We start from the raw sequence: 23,588 nt of genomic DNA on the forward strand, positions 1-23,588 counted from the left end.
GATTGTAAGAAATGAAAGTGTACCCACAACACTATATCTTAGTTGAGGAAAAATGCTAATTTCTACCAATCACATATATCACATACGAAAATAAATTGTCTATGTCCAATATGGCATCTAACAGTAGACAATAAAATTACTTGTGCTTTTAACAAGAAGATATGTAGTGATAAGGATTGCTAAGGAAGGTATACGGGGATCAACATTTGTATTTTTTGGTTCCATCTTGTGGGAAGGCTTACAGCACCCTCATCAATAAGGTCCTTCCTGCCTATCTTCTTTCTTTAGATGTTCATGCTCATGCTCACGCTATTCTTCTCTTCTTGTCCATCTGGAAAAATTAGGAATTAGCTTTCGAAATTGTTATATCATTAGTTCATCCATATATGCATAGAATACTCTTTAAGTCATTTTTTAACATTTGGGGTAGGACAAGACCCTCTATTCCCTTGTTGTCCATTTGGCAGATGGACTATGTCTTTGTAGGGTGAAAAGCATTGGTATGATGACGAGTAGAAACTCTAATTTTGTTTTGATTAATGTGTTATAATGACTTTGGTTTTGAATATGTAACCAAGGGGTTTCTATGATGCAACTCTTGGGCATCTATGTGTGGATTCACATTCATATACCATCATAGTGTGAACTGTTATGCATTGTACATTCTGAGCACTCTTGAATTATGTGTGGCCTTTCTGTTAATATTTACACTTGTATTCTTTACTGATATTGAACCCTAGATATCACTGTGAACATTTGGCACCATTGTTGAGTGATCACAGAAGGAATTAGAGATCGACCAAGTCCATGATTAGAGGAATCACGCTAATGGGATACTCACACAAGGATATTGTCTGCGAATGTGCTCACAGAGTTAGAGGTTGTATCATAAGGGTAGAATAATGCAAAATCATTAGTGCAAGATACACATCCAATAGTGAACTTTCAGTACAGATCAGAGTGGCTTTTGGCACTATGTTGTAGATGTTATAACATTTCTCATCACACAATATAAACATTGTGTTCTGGTCAGGCAACCTCAAAATTTGGCCAATATTGTCCTGCTATCTTGGTATGCTGACCCTTATTACAGACACAATTCCAACTGGCGCGAGATGTTGGTAGAAATGTACAAATGGACAAATCGACATATAGTTGTGTGCAAAAGCCTAACAGTCATGATGGATCATCTTCTTCTCTATTTCTTTTCCTCTTCTTGAATTTGGTACTGTTACCACTTAATTTTTTTCACCTCTTGGTGCAAAGTCTTTACTAGATGACAAACTAGTGGAACTCAGAAGAGTTACCAGTCACCTTGGTTTTCTCTTACCACACCTCTGGATAATCCAAGATCACAACTTGGGGGCCTTTCTTATGTTTCTCTTTTCCTATGGTTTAGGATTTTTACATGTCATATGATGGAAAGGTTACGCTCTCATGTATGGATAGGGATGACAAGGATATACTGAAATCTTCTAGAACATAATCTGTCCTAAATAGTGGTACAGTTTGGTTGCCTATGAACAATTTTGATACTCCATATAGGACCACTGAATATAGATGTGTTAGCAAGGGTGTCAAAGGTTTGTTCAGGTTCTTTTTTGTTTTTGTTTTCAAACCCAGTGAACAAAGTACTATAAACAGCATGTACAGTGACGTTTACATGGATTGATCGCCACTGCCTTTAGATCTAATTACCGGCATGAACTGAAAATGCATAAATGTGTAGTAGACAGAGTGATAAGCAAATATGAAGCTGGCCTTAGGTGCTGTTGGTTGTCACAGGACTTATGTCATTACTGATTGATTTTCACCTTAGATGTAATGATTTTCCAGCTTGAAAATATACCCCTTTTACTATATACATTACTTCTGAGTAAAACATAAGTGATCACCGACTCCTTGGCTCTTCAGGCTGGCTCTCCTTTGGCTCAAGGGAGCCTTTGCTAGGTTAAGATTTCTAGGATTTAGGGCATTGAAGCTCAAGGTGATATGAAGAGAAAATCCAAGCAAAATGGTTTTTGTAAAATTTAGGGTTTCAAAGATGATGGGAGGACTTGAGACTAGTGTCTTTTCAGTAGGCATATGGAGTCAACTAGTTCTTTCTTGAAGAAAGTCAAAAAGAGATATTGGGTAAACCCTAAAGTAGTCCACTACAAACCTCAGAAATTTCTCCTATAGGGTGATGAATAGAGCTGTCCTCTACAAACCCTAGAAGTTCTTCCTATGTCCTTTCTACAAGCTCCAAGACAACTTCAAGGGAAGGTTCTCCACTAGAACTCATTCTAGGGTTTATAAGATAGGATCTATTCTAGAACAATACAAGGGAAAATGCACCTTCACCACTTGATAAGCACATTTACACACAATTCATTCCATAAACACATCCACAAAGACTTGAAAAGAACACGTACTGGGTATATCCTTCTTCATCCATAAGCCCATGAATCAACAAAGAAATTGGGAAAGTCATCCACAAATTGACTTCTCAATGAAAGCACCTTGGTCTTCCATCCATAGCATAAGTCCAAGACAAAAGTACTGCAACAAATTCAGAAATTTTAGACTTGCAAAGGGATTTCTCCTCCCATCCAACCATAAGGAAGTGCATCTCTATTTATAGAGGAGATGCTCAACTTTCTTTACATTAAAATAATAATTTCCTAGGCTAAAAACACCTAATCTAGTTTATGGAGTGTTGAAGAATCAAGGGCAAGGATGTATTTACTATTTAGGATTTTTCTCCTTGATAACAATTTGTGATGCACTTCTACAATTATCTTAGCTTGATCTTCTTCTTATTATTATAGTGTGTGTTTCATCAAACTGTTACCAAAATAAAAAAGACAAGAACACAGATGTTGGCTCTTTGCCAGGGCCAAAACACCTCTTTCTCTTAGAGAGGAAAACCCTTTGGTAAGATTCTCTTATTGAAGCTTCTTATTGATCAATGCCAAACCCTAGACCCTTGACTAGGATGTCCTCCAAGCACAAGTCATGTCCTTCCTCTATTCTGCACTTTAATCCACGACACATAGACTTCCTCCTTCCGACACTTTGCTCCCGAACATTTCGTCCTCCTTTGCTGCTTGTCTAGAGATAGACCTTGCTTATGTGAGCTTCCTGATGAGATATGTTTCTTCTTCTCTTAAGGGGATACCCTTCTTTTGATTCAACGAGATACTTCTTGAGATATGTATTCACACTGAAGTGATTGTACAGCAGCCCTAATTTTCCCACGTGTGGATGGTTCCCTTGGAGAATAAGGATCTTTTTATCTTCGATAGAGAGAGGGACTTCTTCGCTTGACTTGAGAGGCCTTGTAGGCCTAGTAACTAGCCCAAACACCAACGAAACTTGAACTGTGATACTACTGCTGTTGTACCTGCAATCTGTCCTCCTTCTCTTCGCATGTGTGACTGTTTCTAGCCCTAGAAACAGTCCTCTACCTTCGCTGAGCTTCCTCCTTCCTTCACTGCACTTTTGGGGACCCTTTAGACTTGCTTCTCCTTCCTTTTCTCGGCTTATCTCTTCGCTGATTTCAGAGCTTGCTTCGTTGACTTTATGAGGGAGTGGACAACCTCTATATATAGAGGACTTCCCCTCCTCTAGGCCGACATTCTGTCTTTAGGCCGACTTGGCCATTTCTTCATTATTTTCATCGTTTTTCTTCTTTTGGAGGACGTTGCTGCATGGAGAGGACTTTCACTTGTCTTGGAGGTATTCCTTTAACCTTATACAATTTTTATACATAGTGTAACATGCCCTCTAAGGGTCTTACATAAATACATTGACCTTTTGACTTCCTAGAAGCACTTAAACATGTGCTTGACCTACTTTAATGAGCAAGAAACTCATTAACAAATAATATAAAAATATTTTCTCTTTTCTTGAATAAATACAAATGTCAAAATTACATTTATGAATACCGAACCTAGTTACATTTCCTTCAACACTCCCTCTTAACTAGGGAGGTATTCATACAACATTGCAAGGTGTTTGGCTATGTTTCAATCTTGAAGAATTCACATAAGAGAAACCGAATTTGCAATCCATCTGTTATAGCATCATAGTGACCAACATTGTTTTCCATAGCAAGGCCTTGACTGACAGCTCTATCTCTCAATAGATTAGAGCACAATGTTGGCGAGACCAATGACTTATAGACACCTTAGTCATTGTCTCTCAAGGTACATACCCACCCGGGTGTTCACTGAGTATGACCTTCTAGGACTATTCTTATCTTGGGTTCCCAACCCTCAAAGAATATCGATCCTCTTGCCTACTCTTGTCTTGGATGCCCTACACATCCTCAAAGAGTATCGGATGCCAGATGATTACCCAATCCTCCCATTCTTTCTTCCCTAGTGAAAGACAAGATTGTTATGTCTATCACTTCCTCTCAATTGAGGAAGACATGCCCAAGTATCCTCTGTCAAGGTACTTGTCCAAGTTCCTTTGTAATTGGGAACTTGTTATAACTCCCTTTTAGCTAGGGACTTGTCCATTCATCAGCAACTTCTTCTTTGTGGGTCCTCCAACTGCTTGATCTCCTTCCTTTCTTTGATGTCATGAAGTCTTTGTTAGAACTTCTTCTTGGTAGGGCACCATCCATCAATCACTTTCCTTCCTTCTTTGTCATGTCATTGCTTCCTTCGTGGAAAGTGGCCTTCTTGTCACATATCAGGTTCTCTTGTCATCTGATTATTCCTTGTCATCTTGTCTATGCTTCAGACTACTCTTCACATGGATGCCTCTTTGTACCAATGTTTAAAAAAACGGCTGAGCTGGCTTGGACTCGGCCGAGCTAGACTGAGCCAAGACCTAGTCGGGTCGGCTCGTTGGAGGAAACGGCCCGACTGGCCGGTTTGTTACCGAGTTGGCCGCGTCGGTCATCGACTCGGCCGACTTGGATAGCCACGCACATGCACAACCAATGAGTAATTTTGGGGGGAAAATTAGACCCGATAGTCAATTCTAATTTGCTTTAGGGTGTTTTTGAGGTCCATTTACCTCTCCCAACCCTGTAAAACTTTAAAAGCTACCCAACCCCCTCTCATTTCCTCACAGCTATCTCATCAGATTGGGTAGTGGAGACTCATCCAACACAGTTTGATTGTGATGAGGATATTTTCCTTGATTTGGATTTATAGATGAAGGCATTAGTTGAACAAAATGTTCAGTTGAGTGCAGATCCACTTGTACCGGCCTCAGCCCCAGCCCCAAGTCCTCTAGTTGCAGGTGCTTCCTCTAGTTGCGCAGCTTGCTAGTGCTTCCACTTCTACAGTTGCAGTTGGAGATGATGATGAGGAGGAGCCATGGGCTTCCCTGTCTAACTCTGATTCCAAGTCTGAGCCAGATGATGTTGGCTCCTCTAGCAGTAGCCGAGGCCATTTCACAATTTACTGTTGACTAGTGATGTTTCACAATTTACTTTTGTTGTAGAGGCCATTTCTAGCCTCCTTGGTTATGTGTTTTTGTTTTGATCTCTATATCATCATTCATATATGTATTGGACAGTGCACTAGGTGCCATTTTGATATAATGGATATATTCATGAGCCTACTTTGATCATATGTTGTCTTCTCTCTATATTCTAAAGCTTTGTGTTTGAGAACATGAATGAAGATCTTTAAAATTATGTTTTTTTATAAAAAATGTATTTTTTACAACGACTGAGTCATTGAAATCAAACCGGCCGAGTTGATATCGAGTCAGAGTCGGAGTCAGATCCAACCCTTGGCCGTTTCTGAACCAGAGTCGGAGTCGGATCTGACCCTTGGCCGTTTCTGAACCGAAGTTGGATCCGACCCTCAGCCGTTTCTGAACCGGAGTCGGAGTTTTAAAACATTGCTTTTTACTTGCTTGTTCCCATGCTTTGATCTAGTAGTTCTTCATGACTTCATCCTGATATTGCTTCAACATTAAATGGTGCTTTTGCTGGATGGCTTCTTCATCATGACATCTTCGTAGAGTAGAATTAGTCATCTGCACCTTTCATATCTCCAAGGCCTTAATAGGTGTCAAAGGTCCTTTGATCTTTTCCTTTCTTAGTCAGAGTTGTCCTGCCTTCTTTCGGGAGATGTCTTCAATGGATCTTTGTCAGATAGTGATTCTTTGTGATCATGGTGTTCTTCACATGCTTGATCTCTTTCTTCACTTGCTTCTTCTTGGATAGATTAGTCAACCACCTTATGCTCCTTGTGGGATCACTTCTTCATTGCTTTCTTCTAGGACTAGTCAACATTTCTTCTTTACTAGCTTTTTAGTCAGCAATCTTATACTCCTTATGTGAATATTTTCTTTTGTTGACCTTCATTGCATTGTAGTACATGCCTTTGAGCATGTCATTGGTGTTGATATTTGGTAGCATTAGATGTGCTCTAGCCTTGAAATTTGGAGGAAAATCTAAGGCACATGAGATCTCCAAGACCGAGAGATTGTTTTGAGAAATTCCATCCGGATGAAGAGTTATTAAAATAATTAATATTTTTAATGGATCCCTAAGTCTAAACTTAGGAAAATAAAAATATTAATGGGTATTAATAAAGATAAAGATGAGAAGCTTCTAAGAGACGAGGATCAAGTCTGTTTTAATCTTAGCCGTTGATTAGGCACTTAATCTCGATCGTTGATTCATCAACAAGAAAAGTATAAAAGAAGACTTGAGGGTCATTTGGAGGCATAGCAGCAGATACTCATTATTCCAAGGAAAATCAATTCTCAGAGAGAAGGAGATCGATTTCAGAGGGAGAGTAGCAGGGTGGAGGAAGAGGGGGAATTAGCAGGGGTCAGGGAGCTCAGAAGAAGTGACACAATGACTCTGAGAGACAACGCAAAGGGAGACATAGATCAGAGAGACACAGAGAGGGACCAAAGCTGCGCAAAATGACGCAGGGCTGACGCAGTAGAGAAAGGAAGCTCTCCAGGGTGTCAGAAAGTCTCAGAGAAAAGTCTCAGGTGTTTTCTCCCAGTGTCTATGTAAATTTTTCTGTAAAAGCGATTGTTGCTGAAGATTAATAAAACCCTCCTCTGCTACAACGGTTTTCCCGCATTGGGTTTTTCTGGGGACAATTGTCCAAAAGTAACTGTGTTGATGTGATTGATTCTTCTGCATATATTTGTTTCTATATAATGACGTGATATCTGCAGTAGAATTTATTTTAATATTTACTGAAGGGATTTCATAAATAACTTATTGGGAATAATAAGTAGGTGAAATAAATCAGTTGTAACTTGCTACAGTAATAGAATTTCTGTTTAGAAATTTTCACAATTGGTGAAAGAGATTCTTTCCTGCTTGATCATGTTATAGAACTATTCCCATGACTCAATAATATACAAATGATAACATGACTAAGCTTTGATGCATACATACCTCATCTTGATTCACGTTTGATCATCTTATCTTCAATTGATTGTCCATGGTGTGGCCCTTCTCGCTTCATCTTAGCTTGCCTACATATCATCCTTTTCTTGAATCCCATGGATGGAATTTTCAATGAGACATCCGTTTTTGTTTATGAATCTTCTTTTGAAGATTCCATCATAGGATCTTTGAAGATCCTTACCCTGTAAATGTTTCTTTCCTTTTGATGATGGAGGTCTTCTAAGATTCTTAATCATGATCAATTTTCTTTCGTTGTGGATGAGGTCCTATACTAGGTATGCTCCTTCTACATGAATATCTTGAGCTATATCTACCATGCTCCTATATTCTAGAAGATATTTCTAACCATGCATTTTGTTCTATTTATCAATGCTCCTTCTACATCAGTATTTTAATCTCTATGTACATCATGCTTCTAGATTCTAGAAGATGCAATTTTATTCTTGATCTGAAAATGGGGCACTTAGGCTTCTTGTCTAGCTTACAAGAACCTCTCCCACTTCCAAAGCCTAAATATTCCCAAGTCATAATGATTAACCTGTGCGGAATTAAATATGTGCCTGAAAATATGAGTGTATGCTTATGTTTGTTTTAAACTGTTCAGGTGTTGTAAATTGATTTGCTTACACTGATATAAAGCAAAATAGCAGCAATTAAAACAATAGATACAATGCAGCAATAAAACGCACACAGAACAACAATATTAATTTGGAGTTCACCCAAAACTCTTGGGCTACGTCTCTGTGAGCTCTAGTCAACTGTCTAGGCTCTCTGGGATTATGGCAAAGTCCTTTTACAAGCTCTTTGGCTCAACTCCACTGTTCTACACAGGAACAATGGGCTCAGTACACCATCTCTCCCTGGCTCTTGAAGCTCTCGGCCTTCTTGCTCTTAGCTCTGGCTCTTGTTTTTTTTCGCCTCTGCGCTGCCTGCTTATTCTCTGTTTTAGCAGTAACTCTCTCTGTCTCCGTCATTCTGTTAGTCTGTGGCTCTAAAAGCCAATTGGTGCTGTCTGTTCGTTTCTCCTTCTCGGGCTCTCTGGCTCCCGGCCTCTGTCCACTTAGATCCCCCTCTGAGCGTTAGCAATCACTGCTAAATGCTTTCAGGGATGGTGGCCACCTGTTCTGTAACGAAATGGGTCATCAGGCCTTTGAAATCCCCAGAAACGGCATTTCCTGTTTACACAGAGAAACATTGCAAAACACGGGAAAATCTGCCAAAACACTGTTCATCGGACTTGAAATACTATAAATTTCCCTTATAACTCCTGTCGGGTCTGCCTTTATGTCGCTTATCGCATCTCCACCATTGATCCGGAAGATTTAGATCCAATAAATGTGGTTCATTTCGGGCGGCCCATGCATACGGGAGTTAAACACCTGGAAAGGGTGGTTTTCTCTCTCCAGGGCCTAGACACGTGGCAACCAATGGATGGGCTCGGGCGGAGCCCGGCCAAAACCTCTTACCGCCTTCGGTCCTCCCGAAATCTGATGGTTTCCTTTTATTTCTAAAAATACATTAAAACCTGAAAATCTCGTCGAATAGCTTTATGGAGGACTTCAAATAATATGCATTTGCATTTACAACCCTTTTGGATCCGGATTCATTGCTTTATTCGCATTTCTTTCTTTTTTTGCTCATTTCACGAAAATGCGATTTACATTGAAAAAGCCCTTTTTCTGGACTTGAAATTTTATACAATCGTGTTTTGAAAACTTATCGGGTCCGGCCTTTTTATTGGCATCAAGGGTCGTCGATCGCCGATCGCCGATATCGGTGATCGCAATGTCGCTCAGCTTGGGGTTCTGTGCATATGGCATCGCCGATGCCGATTCGCCGATCCGATCATCGGTGATCGGCGTATCGCATGATCGCAATCGCCAGGTTCATGGTCCTGATATCGCATCTCTGTTTGCCTCCGATCCAATCGATCGGATCGACGGATCAGAGTTTCCTTCGCCTTCGCGTAAATCCGGCCTTTGCCTTTTTCCGATGCGATTTCCCTTTATAAGGGTTTTTTGCCAATTTTAGGGGTTTTTGCCTCTTTTTTCAAAGAAACTAGGCATTTTCTTTCTGCGATAACTTCTACACCCTAAGTCCATTTTTGCCCATTCAAGTTGCAGTAGATTCAGAATGAAATGATCTCTACAATGGGGCTAGTTCCAGGAACTTCCTTAGACTTCCATTTTTTTCCTCTGTGAGGAACACTTAGACTTAGGAGTCTATCCAAAATCCATTTTGGATCACGCCTTCCCACTAAAAGAACTTTTGGTCTCCAAAAGACTGATATACTGATCTGAACAGTAAATGAGAGTGACTCACCCTCTTCTTTCAGCCTCCCTACACTTGCCTTGCATAGTGCCTCTAACCAAAGTTTCTGACCACTTCCCTTCTTGGATGGGCTGGTCTTCTTGGGAAGAGCTGCCTTCTTCTTTGCCTTCCTGCAGAACTCCTGCTTAGATGGTCACAGAAGGTAGTTTGAACTTCTCTGCCTTGATCATTGATCCAAGGTGGCTCAAACAAATGTGAAGTACACCTGCTCCACAAAACTTTCACTTGTACCTGTTTGACAAGCTGTCAACAACAACTGTTAACAACAACAGAAATACAGACAACAACTGGATGGTCTAACTCCTGCTTCAACAAAAGAACAGATTTCACATCTTGTGAACACCTCCATGCCTTACATCTGCATACAAATGATGGACTAGGTAACAAGCCCACAAAACATGCCTTTAAGACAAATGACCCTTCAAGTCAAGCATGTAGAAAAAGACCATTTGGACTCTTTTTCAAAAGATGAAACACTTCATTATTACCTCCATCTTGGAGACCAAATCAACTTTTTCCAAGTTAATATTGCATTACATGCATGTTTACAACAAAGCAATCAACCCTTCAAGTTAATTACACATACATGTTCAAATACCAGGAAAACATCAACATCCTTGTGTTCATGCACATCATGCTTATGCATGCATTTCATCCTTCAACTTTCACTTAAGCACACCGTACTTTCGAAGCTGAAATGAAATATAATGTTGCAGCAACAAAGTGAGTCTCCTACTCAACTTCTCCCATTCACCTTCTTGGTAAAGTCCTGCAACTTGCATCTCATCAACAAGAAATGCAAATAGATGCATCAATAGACATGCAACCTTAATTGGAAAAGAACTCTAGCCATTTCTTACCAATCCATTTCAAAGGTCCTCCCTTTGTTTGCACATCAGCATCAACATGTGAATCATCTTGAGACACATCAATCATGGAAACTTCCTTTCCATTTCTGCCATCTTTTCTTTCCACCTTCTTCAGCTTTTGTGGAAGCATTGCTGGATTCAGAGTGCAACACCTTTCAGCAAGATGCCCTTGCTTATGGCAGAAAGTGCAACACATGTGCATCCTCTTGATAGCATGATTGGCCTTGTCCAATGGACCTTTCGCTCTTCGCTTCTTTTCCTTCAAAAGTTTCCTGTATGTGGCCATTCTCTTCCAACATCTAGAAACATGATGGTTATCCAAACCATAAAAGGAACATGCAATTCTTTTCCCATGCTTATGTGGAAATTTACTATGCTTTGCAAAATCAAAAGGAATATGTTTAGAACCAGATTTATACTTGCCTCTTTCACCTTTATTGCCTTCATGAGGAGGTGAAGAAACTGAAGGAGTGGCTCCCTTTGGAACACCCTCTATCTCTTCAATGCTTTCAGAGTTTCCACAACCCTCTGGTTCAAGTGTGTGCTTCTGAACACCTGCATCATGCAAGTGATGTTTCAAGCTATTGCATTCCTTTTGAACACAACCTTCACACTCTGCAATGTAACCTCTTATTGGAGCTGTTTCAACGGCCTTCATGACAGCTTTGGAACTCTCTCCATAAGATTGTCCATAGCCAAGACCCAAATACTTAGGCCTTTCCTCAACCATTATTGGTTCAATAATACCTTGTGCATGCTTTCCCAAGCCCTTTCCTTCATAACCCATCTTGGACATTAGCTTGGAACCTATGCCTCTAGTATGTTTTTCAAAAGAACCAATATAAGCATTTTCAGAAGAATTTGAAGACAAACTAGAATGGTTTATCTCTTCTTCAAGCTGATACTTGACCAAGGCTTCTTTGGCAACAAAGAGTTGTGACTCCAACTCATGCATCCTCTTCAGGTTCATATTTGCAATATGAAGTTGCCTCTCCATTTCCTGCAGTCTGTCAGAAAGCAACTGCTTCTCTTCCTTCATGGAATTCAACTGCTCTCTAAGTATGCTGCTCTTTCTTCCATCCTCATACATTTCTCTCACCTTGTCCATCACGATGAACAAGTCTTGCTTCATGTCTCCATCATAGAGTCTTGTGATGAAGGAGGAATTTGAGGATTCACTTGTAGAAGTTGTCATTATACCAATGAACAAAAGAACTTCAAACAAGATTAATAAAGAGCTTATTTAAGCAACCTTTTGCAACAAACGTCTTGTGCTTCAAGGATTGCTCTAAGGTCTTTTGGAATAGAAGAATGCCTGCAGCGCTTCTCCCTTTTTGTCCTTCCTGGACTGAGTTATCAGTGGCTTTCCCTTCACTTCTGCAAACTCAAATAATAATTAGTCTGCAAGCAAGCATACAATCAACCTCCGACTGTTTAAACACCTTTCAGACAAGCAATCTTTGCTCTGTCAATCAAGCATTCTGATATATCATATAACCTTCTTTGATGGTGGGTTTAATCAAACTCAGGCTCCAATACCACCTGTTCTGAAAATGGGGCACTTAGGCTTCTTGTTTAGCTTACAAGAACCTCTCCCACTTCCAAAGCTTAAATATTCCCAAGTCTTAATGATTAACCTATGTGGAATTAAATATGTGCCTAAAAATATGGGTGTATGCTTATGTTTGTCTTAAACTATTCAGGTGCTGTAAATTGATTTGCTTAGATTGATATAAAGCAAAATAGCAGCAATTAAAACAATAGATACAATGCAATAATAAAACACACACAGAACAACAGTATTAATTTGGAGTTCACCCAAAACTCTTGGGCTACGTCTTCGTGAGCTTTAGTCAATTGTCTAGGCTCTCTGGGATTATGGCAAAGTCCTTTGACAAGCTCTTTGGCTCAATTCCACTGTTTTACACAGGAACGATGGGCTCAGAACACCATCTCTTTCTGGCTCTTGAAGCTCTCGGCCTTCTTGCTCTCAGCTCTGGCTCTTTTTTTTTCGCCTTTGCGCTGTGTTGACCTCTACTGGTCAACTACCCATGCAGTGCACCCCGTTTTTCTTGACAGAAAGAAGCAGCACCTGATCAGCATGTCCGTGCCATCCTGCCATCATCAGCAGCTTGATCATTTTTTGTTGTAAACCCAGTCTGCATGTATTAATTGTAAATAATCTTAGCAGACATGAGTCATGTATGTATTTTGCCTAGGTGGACCTAACTTTCTGATGATAATCTTCGTCCCGGAAGGTTTTTCGTCTCACCGATCCACGGATCGGCAGAGTTTTCCTTCAAACCTGACCCCAAAGCCGGGATTGATTTTGTCATCAGAACTTTAGGAGAATCTTATATGTTAATCTGCTAGATTATCGTGGTGTCGCAGAGCTGGGTGATTTATGAGGGTCTGTATTAAGTGGGCTTGTCCCCTTGAGATGTAAATTGTAAAAGTCATGATGTAATGTGTCCTGAGGGTCGAGAAATGTTTTAAATCCCCTCATGAGTCCTAAGTCCTAGGTCCTAGGTGATGTTTCCGAAAGCTTAGTTCAGTGATCCATGTTAAATGAATTAAAAAATTAAAAAATGAATAAAAATAATAAAATAATAAAAAATTAATTAAAAAATGAAGCAAAAACCCTAACTAATAAAATAATAATATTTTAAGTTAATAAATCGACGGATGAGATCAAGAGATGTCTTGATCCTCATCAACGGTCGAGATCATTTCTACATGGATCACTCGAACTAGCCGTTAGGATCATTTCCTTTATATAGGGTCTTAGGGGGTCATTTCAATTGATCTGATCTGTGAGTCTGTACTGAAAGCTCTCTTGTAAACTGATTTCTGATTAATAAAAGAAGACTTTCGGGTTCAAAACTGGCTGGTGTTACTCTTTGGAATTGCTGTGAGATGTTTGTTTTTTTTTTCTGCATATTTCAGTTTTCAGCAGTAAATAGTAGCTGGTTTTCAGAGTATTGTGAGTACAGGTATCTTGCTCACGCGCTAGGGTTTGAATGTTGTAGGGTTTCTGGAATAATGGCAGGTATCTCCATTATTCCTTGAAATCTAGCAGCGTTTCTTGCCCTCTTTACTGATGTTTGCTTGAGGTGTGCAGGAGATCTTTAGGTAAAGGGTACAGGTGGGCGTTTGGGGAAGTTCTAGGCTGAACCAGCCGACTCCCACTGGCTTTTCTGTGCAGAGCCCAGCTGATTGTTCCCTGGGTTAATCATTCAAAGTTTCTTTTCTGTTTTACATTGAGAGATTTTCTTTCTGTTCACAGTGAAGTTCAAGATTACATGATATTCTAAATATTTCTGTTATCATTTGCTCAATCAGGCTGTCAAGGGGCCATAATCTGTACATTATGTTAGCTGATCTAGGGTTTTCAGTTTTTGTTTAAGGCGTATATCATTTCTTGGGTGATTTTGTCCATTGCAGATACAGGGTTATCTTCTCAGTGGCAGGGGTTTGTAGTTTTCAAATGCATGCATCTGTTTTCTGTCTGCCACCACAAGGAAACACACTTTTCTGGGGAAATATATTGGTTATTAAATCTGCAAAATACAGCATTCCGCTATTAAAACTTGTGCAAAACAGTGAGGACGCAGTCTGGCTGAATCTTATATACACGCATTTGACCGATCTGCAAGAAATTTTCCACTTTGATAAAGGTAAAAATCGTTGCATCGATCCTCAGCGTCCGGGCAGGTGACATCCTTAAACGCATTCCTATCCTCCTGAAAAACATTTGCGTGGGTATCAAAAAAAAAACTGTGCACGCCGGCAGTAGGGGCAATCAACGATCCAGTATAGCGAGGACTACAAGGTAAGAAATCTTCGTTTTGACAGCACCGTGCGTGAGTCCATCTGCGTCCAGCAGTTTGGGCGTTTTATTCATGTGAAAGCCGATTGCATGAGATATCAGTTTGCCCTGCCATCAAAAACCCCGCGTCCAGAGCTGGAAATCATCACCGGGCAAGGGTTTATCATTCTATATACAAACGCGCAGAGGTTATACGGATCAGAAAGAAGTTAGGTGCTTCATAATCCATTCGTATGCGGGTTTCCTGCGTTTCAAATCTTCCTCACCGGTCGGGCTTTCCTAACGAAACAGCAAAGCGGAACAGGTAAATCGAAATTTTCACGTGTTGGATATTTGCATGGTTGCGTTTTCAGTGGGTTCATTTTTGTTTATTTGCCACTCGATCAGCCATTAGCGTAGTATATAGTTAGCCTAGTATATAGTTTTGACTTCTTTTAGATTTTAATTGTATTTTAAATAGGTTCGATTTTTTCTTAGTGCCTTTGTTATTTAACTGTAGAGGTTTTTTGATATGTATTAAAATTGCTTTAGGGTTTGATTTAACTTTTTTAGGATTTTTATTTTGTATAGTTTAGTTCCCAATTAAATCTTAATATAAGCTTTTTGTTTTGTAATATGAAAAATAAAAAACAAAAAAATAATAATAATAATAAAAAATAAAAAGATTTTATCTAGTGTCTTTTTAGACTTAGGTTTATTTTATAGTTAGTATTTTAGATTCTATTTAGAATAGATTTTAGGTTTAATGTTTTAGATTTTAGTTTTAAATAGATTTTGAATTTTAAATTTTTTAGATTTTTTTGAATTTCCTTTTTTTATAATTTTGAAAAATAAAAAATTAAAAAAAATATTTAATTTTTTTTTGAAAAAATATAAAAATTTCTTGTGGAAAATTCTCTTCATCAGATCCAGTGACTTTCGGGAATTGTCATATCTTTCATGCTGAGATCTAGATTTTCAGGTCGAGATGCGAATATGATGTCTAGTTAACAATTCATGATTCTCGTGGTGGTTTAAGGCTTTCATCTTTTCGAAATTTTCAGTTGCCAGATATCGTTTTGGTCACTCTAAGAGCATTGTGATTTAGCTGATGATAGATGATTGCTGTTCATGGTTCATATTACTATATCATTTAACAAGTAATCGTTTTTACAACAATCTCTTAAGGCACTGGTCTGCTAAATTAATCAAATCCATCGAGTGCTTTTTTATATCGTGTCTCGTGTCTCCCAACCAACTGGTCGACAGTTGGTCTCATCATCTCACAGGGACTACCCCCCTTAGCCGCCGGAGACATGCTTAAACGGAGGGATCGGGGATCAGAGTGACAGCCCCCGGTCCGAGCGTTGTCGTGCCAATCTGCGCGACAACATTTTTGGCGCCGTTGCCGGGGACAGAGTTTTTCTGTTCTTGGGGTTTCATCGACATTCAGCTTCTCATCTTCTCATCTCTCATTTGAGCTGGCAGATTCAAATATTTTGGCATCTTTTCATCACATATCAGCAGCATCTCTTCAGTTTTGTTTCTTGTTTGGGTGGCGACTCCATTTTTCTCATTTTTCCCAGACAAGAAGCTTTCCTCATATCTGCTTGTGTTTACTTTTTGGATCCTAGAATCAGATTCGTTGTTCAAGTGGCGACTCCACTTCTCTCATCTCTTATTTTTCTTGAGCAGAAATCTCTTTCTATCATCCATTTCATCCCCTGTTGTTCATCATGGATTATTCATGTAAACCATGTCATTTTACTAATAATCTCCATGATCTTCCGAAAGAGGCCATTTCTAAATTATTTAAGTTCTCAGGTGATGATCCGGTCGCTGTTAAACATCATTTAAACATGTTTACTTGTGTAAAGATCTTATATTGTAGATTTCCTCAATATAATCATGAAGATTTCAAGATGCGTCTATTTGTCCATTCTTTAGAGGGTGATGCCTTGAATTGGTTTAATAATTTTCCTAATGATTTTTTCACTTCTTTACAAGACATTCTCGATGCTTTTAAAGATAGATATAATAGTCCAAACAGCTTGCCTTCTACTTCTGAAATTGTTGTGCAAAAGAAAGAAAGTGATCTTATAAAAAATCCAGCTGTTGAAGAAAGTTTTCAAGATCAGAATGTGTCATCAAACGAAAATATTGCAGATCAAGTTCATGATAGTGAAAAATCAGGGACAAATGACAATGAAAAGGAGGAGCAAAAGCAAATAATACAAGATTTAAAGATGATGGTGAAAAATATGGAAAGCAACCAAACTAATCTTATCAATGATATTAAAACTTTACGCACCCATCTGGAAAAACGTAATAAGGAGATGGAGGACACGCAAAATCAGCATGCTAAGGAAATTGAGGCCATGAAAATTAAATGTGAAACAGAAATTAGAAGCATGCAAAGCAAGATGTCAGTCTTAGAGGAAAATATGGTGACCATGAAAGCTGATCATGATAGGGAAATTGACTCTATGACATTCAATCATAACAATCAGTTGGCTAACATGCAAGCGAATCATAAAGAAGAGATAAATTTCATGCAACATTGCTTGATGGACATAGAGGAAAAGAATGATAAGGTAATAAAACACATGCAAGAAAACCATGCCATGCAAATCAGCGCTATAAGGGATGAATGCTCTAGTCAGATGGATGCCATTAGAATACAAGTTCAAAAGATTCAACAATGGTCAGATGATAAGAGAAACCAGGAGCCTTCTCATTTGCCGCAACAAGTTCCATCTTACTATGAGGAGGTCATTAAGTGGATAATTGAAGGTGATCCAGATAAGCTTAAAAACGATAAAAATCAGACGCAAGACACAAAAAGACTTAGCATGCATAACTTACACACTTCATCTGATAGTTTCGAAACAGAAAGTTCCAGATCATCAGTAATTCATCCTGCCAGAAAGAAGAAGCGCAAGAGGAAGAAGATTAGACGAAGATTTGATGCATCAGACGGCCGTGAGCAGCTTGATTTTCGGATAGGAAAGAGTCCTACCATATGCAAAATTGGACATGGCACATCCGACAAGCAGCCGACAGATTTGCCTGAAAGCAGGCAAATGCTCAGTATGCACTATATTGAACACATCTGATGCCGTAGGGCATCCTTTGTAGCGTATTTCTAACCCTACTCCTTGTTTTTTTCCGCATTTTCATTTCTGCTTTAGATAGTTAATAAATGAAGAGCTTTTTTCTTTCCTGTGCTTAATGTATATGCTGATTTATGGATGGACGCTACTTATTTTTGTGTTGTATGGATGCAGATTCTGGATTCTCACATTCCTGCAAGCAGCAACGTGTCCCCAAGTAGAGCCAGATGTTGACCTCTACTGGTCAACTACCCATGCAGTGCACCCCGTTTTTCTTGACAGAAAGAAGCAGCACCTGATCAGCATGTCCGTGCCATCCTGCCATCATCAGCAGCTTGATCATTTTTTGTTGTAAACCCAGTCTGCATGTATTAATTGTAAATAATCTTAGCAGACATGAGTCATGTATGTATTTTGCCTAGGTGGACCTAACTTTCTGATGATAATCTTCGTCCCGGAAGGTTTTTCGTCTCACCGATCCACGGATCGGCAGAGTTTTCCTTCAAACCTGACCCCAAAGCCGGGATTGATTTTGTCATCAGAACTTTAGGAGAATCTTATATGTTAATCTGCTAGATTATCGTGGTGTCGCAGAGCTGGGTGATTTATGAGGGTCTGTATTAAGTGGGCTTGTCCCCTTGAGATGTAAATTGTAAAAGTCATGATGTAATGTGTCCTGAGGGTCGAGAAATGTTTTAAATCCCCTCATGAGTCCTAAGTCCTAGGTCCTAGGTGATGTTTCCGAAAGCTTAGTTCAGTGATCCATGTTAAATGAATTAAAAAATTAAAAAATGAATAAAAATAATAAAATAATAAAAAATTAAAAAATGAAGCAAAAACCCTAACTAATAAAATAATAATATTTTAAGTTAATAAATCGACGGATGAGATCAAGAGATGTCTTGATCCTCATCAACGGTCGAGATCATTTCTACATGGATCACTCGAACTAGCCGTTAGGATCATTTCCTTTATATAGGGTCTTAGGGGGTCATTTCAATTCATCTGATCTGTGAGTCTGTACTGAAAGCTCTCTTGTAAACTGATTTCTGATTAATAAAAGAAGACTTTGGGGTTCAAAACTGGCTGGTGTTACTCTCTGGAATTGCTGTGAGATGTTTGTTTTTTTTTTCTGCATATTTCAGTTTTCAGCAGTAAATAGTAGCTGGTTTTCAGAGTATTGTGAGTACAGGTATCTTGCTCACGTGCTAGGGTTTGAATGTTGTAGGGTTTCTGGAATAATGGCAGGTATCTCCATTATTCCTTGAAATCTAGCAGCATTTCTTGCCCTCTTTACTGATGTTTGCTTGAGGTGTGCAGGAGATCTTTAGGTAAAGGGTACAGGTGGGCGTTTGGGGAAGTTCTAGGCTGAACCAGCCGACTCCCACTGGCTTTTCTGTGCAGAGCCCAGCTGATTGTTCCCTGGGTTAATCATTCAAAGTTTCTTTTCTGTTTTACATTGAGAGATTTTCTTTCTGTTCACAGTGAAGTTCAAGATTACATGATATTCTAAATATTTCTGTTATCATTTGCTGAATCAGGCTGTCAAGGGGCCATAATCTGTACATTATGTTAGCTGATCTAGGGTTTTCAGTTTTTGTTTAAGGCGTATATCATTTCTTGGGTGATTTTGTCCATTGCAGATATAGGGTTATCTTCTCAGTGGCAGGGGTTTGTAGTTTTCAAATGCATGCATCTGTTTTCTGTCTGCCACCACAAGGAAACACACTTTTCTGGGGAAATATATTGGTTATTAAATCTGCAAAATACAGCATTCCGCTATTAAAACTTGTGCAAAACAGTGAGGACGCAATCTGGCTGAATCTTATATACACGCATTTGACCGATCTGCAAGAAATTTTCCACTTTGATAAAGGCGGGGGTCCTCAATCCACATTTTCGACTTTGATAAAGGTAAAAATCGCTGCATCGATCCTCAGCGTCCGGGCAGGTGACATCTTTAAACGCATTCCTATCCTCCTGAAAAACATTTGCGTGGGTATCAAAAAACTGTGCACGCCGGCAGTAGGGGCAATCAACGATCCAGTATAGCGAGGACTACAAGGTAAGAAATCTTCGTTTTGACAGCACCGTGCGTGAGTCCATCTGCGTCCAGCAGTTTGGGCGTTTTATTCATGTGAAAGCCTATTGCATGAGATATCAGTTTGCCCTGCCATCAAAAACCCCGCGTCCAGAGCTGGAAATCATCACCGGGCAAGGGTTTATCATTCTATATACAAACGCGCAGAGGTTATACGGATCAGAAAGAAGTTAGGTGCTTCATAATCCATTCGTATGCGGGTTTCCTGCGTTTCAAATCTTCCTCACCGGTCGGGCTTTCCTAACGAAACAACAAAGCGGAACAGGTAAATCGAAATTTTCACGTGTTGGATATTTGCATGGTTGTGTTTTCAGTGGGTTCATTTTTGTTTATTTGCCACTCGATCAGCCATTAGCGTAGTATATAGTTAGCCTAGTATATAGTTTTGACTTCTTTTAGATTTTAATTGTATTTTAAATAGGTTCGATTTTTTCTTAGTGCCTTTGTTATTTAACTGTAGAGGTTTTTTGATATGTATTAAAATTGCTTTAGGGTTTGATTTAACTTTTTTTAGGATTTTTATTTTGTATAGTTTAGTTCCTAATTAAATCTTAATATAAGCTTTTTGTTTTGTAATATGAAAAATAAAAAACAAAAAAAATAATAATAATAAAAAATAAAAAGATTTTATCTAGTGTCTTTTTAGACTTAGGTTTATTTTATAGTTAGTATTTTAGATTCTATTTAGAATAGATTTTAGGTTTAATGTTTTAGATTTTAGTTTTAAATAGATTTTGAATTTTAAATTTTTTTAGATTTTTTTTAATTTCCTTTTTTTATAATTTTGAAAAATAAAAAATTAAAAAACATATTTAAATTTTTTTTGAAAAAATATAAAAATTTCTTGTGGAAAATTCTCTTCATCAGATCCAGTGACTTTCGGGAATTGTCATATCTTTCATGCTGAGATCTAGATTTTCAGGTCGAGATGCGAATATGATGTCTAGTTAACAATTCATGATTCTCGTGGTGGTTTAAGGCTTTCATCTTTTCGAAATTTTCAGTTGCCAGATATCGTTTTGGTCACTCTAAGAGCATTGTGATTTAGCTGATGATAGATGATTGCTGTTCATGGTTCATATTACTATATCATTTAACAAGTAATCGTTTTTACAACAATCTCTTAAGGCACTGGTCTGCTAAATTAATCAAATCCATCGAGTGCTTTTTTATATCGTGTCTCGTGTCTCCCAACCAACTGGTCGACAGTTGGTCTCATCATCTCACAGGGACTACCCCCCTTAGCCGCCGGAGACAGGCTTAAACGGAGGGATTGGGGATCAGAGTGACAGCCCCCGGTCCGAGCGTTGTCGTGCCAACACGCTGTCTGCTTATTCTCTGTTTTAGCAGTAACTCCCTTTATCTTCGTCATTCTGTCAGCTTGTGGCTCTAAAAGCCAATCGACACTGTCTGTTCATTTCTCCTTCTCGGGCTCTCTGGCTCCCGGGATCTGAGCGTTAGCAATCATTGCTAAACGCTTTCAGGGATGGTGGCCACCTGTTCTGTAATGGAATGGGTCATCGGGCCTTTGAAATCCCCAGAAACGACATTTTCTATTTACACAAAGAAACACTGCAAAACACAGGAAAATCTGCCAAAACACTGTTCATCGGACTTGAAATACTATAAATTCCCCTTATAACTCCTATCGGGTCCGCCTTTATGTCGCTTATCGCATCTCCACCATTGATTTGGAAGATCTAGATCCAATGGCTGTGGTTCATTTCGGGCAGCCCATGCGTACGGGAGTTAACTGCCCGAAAAGGGTGATTTTCTCTCTCCAGGGCTTGGACACGTGGTAGCCAATGGATGGGCTTGGGCGGAGCCTGACCAAAACCTCTTACCGCCTTTGGTCCTCCCAAAATCCCATGGTTTCCTTTTATATTTAAAAATACATTAAAACATGAAAATCCCGTTGAATAGTTTTATGGTGGACTTCAAATAATATGCATTTGCTTTTACAACCCTTTCGGATCTAGATTGATCACTTTATTCACATTTCTTTCATTTTTCGTTCATTTCACGAAAATGTGATTTACATTGAAAAAGCCCTTTTTCTAGACTTGAAATTTTATACAATTGTGTTTTGAAAACTTATCGGGTCCGACCTTTTTATCAGCATCGGGGGTTGTCGATCGCCGATCACCAATATTGGCAATCGCAATGTTGCTTGGCCCGAGGTTCTGTGCATATGGCATCGCCGATCCAATCATCGGCGATTGGCGTATCGCGTGATCGCAATCGCCAGGTTCATGGTCCCGATATCGCATCTCTGTCTACCTCCGATCTGATCGATCGGATCGGCAGATCGAAGTTTCCTCCGCCTTCGCGTAAATTCGACCTTTGCCTTTTTCTGATGCGATTTCCCTTCATAAGGGTTTTTTGCCAATTTTAGGAGTTTTTGCCTTTTTTTTCAAAGAAACTAGGCATTTTATTTTTGCGATAACTTCTGCACCCTAAGTCCATTTTTGCCCATTCAAGTTGCAGTAGATTCAGAATGAAACGATCTTTGCAATGGGGCTAGTTCCAGGAACTTCCTTGGACTTTCATTTTTTTCCTCTGTGAGGAACACTTAGACTTAGGAGTCTATCCAAAATCCATTTTGGATCAATTCTATTCCTAATGCTCCTATCCTACTCAAAACTTTGAAAGAAGACTTTAAGTAAAGAAGTAGACTTAGTCATAGTAGAGATCTGGAGGATCTTCCTTCTTTTGCTTCTTGTCTTCTTCTTTCATTTCTTGAGTCACATGAGCTTCTTCCCTTTTTCTTTTGTTGTTGTTGTCCTTCTTTAGTTTAGGACAATTCCTTTTGTAGTGTCCATATTCTTGGCATCCATAGCATTGGATTTTGGACATATCTTTGTTGTTTGTTCTTCGTGGACCAAATTTTCCCTTTCTCTTGGCCATGGTAGCAAATGCTTGCTCCTTTGATCCCACATCTTCCTTTGCTTTGAGTCTTGTTTCCTCTGTCTTGCATAGAGACCATATTTCACTTAGTGGGGTGGCTTCCTTCTTTGCATATATGCTTGATGTGAAGTTTCCCCAATCATTAAGTAGTGTATTGAGTACTACAGTTGTCGTTTCCCTGTCGGAAATAACTTCCCCTAGCTCTTGAAGTTGATCCCTCATCTCAAAGATCTCCATGAAGTAGGGAGCTATTCCTTCCTTTGATATCTTCATTTTGTACAATTCATTTGTAGAGTTATCACTCCTCCAGCTATGGTTACTGAGAATAACTCTAATAGTTTGTCATAGATTTCTTTGGATGTCTCCAACTTGGAGACATAAGGAATGAGAGAGTCTTTAATGGATTCTATTAGAATCCTTTGAGCTCTTGTCTCATCCTTATTGTACTTGGCTAAGGCTTGAGTTTGTTCCTTAGCAGGAATAGTAACATTCCCTTTGATGTGTTCTAGGAGTTCATTCTCCTTGAGAAGTAAATCAATCCTCTTCTTCCATGCAATAAAGTTATTGGTACCTACCAATTTATTGCTTTCCTTGCAAAAAGACTTTGATGTATATTCAAAAGGGGGACACATACTTACTTGATAGATTTTGAGATGTAGTAGACTTGCTTTCTCCTTGAAGACTTGATGGCTTGCCTTCCTTGGATCTTGATGTTCTTCAAGTTGCTTTCTCCAAGTGGGCTTTGCTTGATGACTTGTAGCTTGATGTAGGCCCTTCTTTGATCCGCCCTTCTTGTAGGTGCCTTTTTGTAAGGCTTTTCTTCTTGCTTTGTAGTCTTTCTTGATGAAAGATAGATGGTAGACCTTCTTGTCCTTGATGTGATAGAGACTTCTTGGCTAAATGCTTCAACTTTTGTAGATGTTCTTCCTTGATGAGTGTTTTTGAGATGCCCTTTCCTTGATGTATCACCTTAGCTTTGATACCATGTTGAAGAATCAAGGGCAAGGATGTATATTAGGATTCTTCTCCTTGATAACAATTTGTGATGCACTATTACAATTATCTTAGC

At 39.1% G+C, this 23,588-nt stretch overlaps 1 protein-coding gene across 1 annotated transcript in view; it reads left to right on the forward strand.

Annotated features, from left to right (window-relative positions):
• The window catches only part of LOC149218065 (uncharacterized), a 241,062-nt gene that overhangs the window by 135,059 nt on the left and 82,415 nt on the right, over positions 1 to 23,588 (forward strand). The gene's annotated exons all lie outside the window — the stretch shown is intronic.

Source organism: Pinus tabuliformis, chromosome Q (assembly GCF_031772625.1).
Source record: "Pinus tabuliformis cultivar Carrire ecotype Pingquan chromosome Q, CPIR1, whole genome shotgun sequence".
Lineage (NCBI taxonomy): Eukaryota > Viridiplantae > Streptophyta > Pinopsida > Pinales > Pinaceae > Pinus > Pinus tabuliformis.